Raw genomic sequence first — 1,676 nt, forward strand, 5'->3', positions numbered from 1 at the left:
GTTAAAACTCTGATGCAAGTTTATGACTCATGCTAATTCTTTTATTTAGCTCGTCTTTTACTTTCCACCTGTTTGTAAGCATTTCTACGAGATTTGCTGTGTCTGTTTCTGTGAAGGCAAACAAAATGTTTGCTTAACTACTTTTTCCCTTCCTGTGTCCTGACATAATTTCTCCTGTCTTAGATGATAAGGAACAACAATTTAAGTTTCCCATGCTCTCCCTACACTCTAATGTGAGCATCCTTGAAAACCTCTACTGCATCTACTCTAAAGACGCCACATCCTTCTAGTAATTGAGCAACCAGAACTGCTCAAATTCTCCAAATGTGGCTTTATCAAAGTTTTATCGACCTGCTGTATGATTCCTAACTTGTACACTCAATAATGAAGGCAAACATGCCATATGCTTTCTTAACCACCCTATCCACGCATTGCCACTTACAGTGAGTTGTGCACTTGGACTGCAAGATTCCTTTGTACAGCAAAGGTCCTGACATTTACTGTGTAAGAAGGGACTGCAGATGCTGGTTTAAACTAGAGATGGACACAAAAAGCTGGAGTAACTCATCGGGTCAGGCAGCATCTCTGGAGAAAAGGAATGGGTGACGTTTTGGGTCAAGACCCTCCGACATTTACTGCTTACTTTCCTCTTACATTTGACCTCCCAATGTGCAACACCTCACACTTTCCAGGATTAAGCTTTTTCTGCCCATATTTCCAACTGGTCTATATACTGCTGAATCCTTTGACAACCTTCCTCACTATCCATCATTTTGCTAATTTTTGTGCCAAATGTAAACTTACTAATCAGCCCAACTACACTTTTGTCCATATCATTTATATATCACACACATCCCAACATTGATCCCTGCAGATCACCAGCAGTCACAGACTTGCATTCAGAATAACATTTCTCCACCACTACCCTCTCCGCACTACCCTCTGACCAAACTAATGTTGAATTCAATCTACTAAGTCTCCATGTTGCTTCCTTTTCTCGACCAGCCAACCATGAGGGACAGTTGAAAGCTTTATTGACATCTATGTATGCAACTCACTGGTGCCTTATCCTCATCAATCATCTTTATTGCTTTATTAAAATAATCAAGTTTGTAAGCTATTAACTCCCTCATACAGAGCTATCCTGACTATCCCTAACAAGTCTCTGCTTGTTCAGATGCGTACATTTTGTCCATATGTTTCTTCTCCTGTAATTTCCCTCCCAATGATGTAAGGCTCACTGGCCTATCATTTCCTGGTTTGTCTCTAATGTATTCCTTTTTAGCCACAGGTGAGGTCCTGGAAGACTGGAGCATTGCTAAAATTATTATCAAGGCACCATCTATCTTCTCCCATCCCTCTCTCAACAATGTGGGCTAGATCCCATCAGGCCCGGGGGACTGACCACCTTAATGTTTCTCAAGAATTGGGGCAATGGGAAAGGCACCTGAAACACGATCCATTGTCCTTGGCTGACCTTAGGGTCCTGACCTGAAATCTGTCCTTTTCCATGCGCCTATATTCCTGAATCTACAGGGCTGGTAGAGGAGGCCCATCAGCCCCTTGAATCAGCCATGGAAGAACAACAAGGGGCTGTTCAGCCCACCCAGTGGAGGAGGAGGCAACACACTCGTGTGCACACACCTTCATCGGAGACAGACACATTGACACTTGAA

This window comes from Rhinoraja longicauda, chromosome 24 (assembly GCF_053455715.1).
Source record: "Rhinoraja longicauda isolate Sanriku21f chromosome 24, sRhiLon1.1, whole genome shotgun sequence".
Classification (NCBI taxonomy): Eukaryota; Metazoa; Chordata; class Chondrichthyes; order Rajiformes; family Arhynchobatidae; genus Rhinoraja; species Rhinoraja longicauda.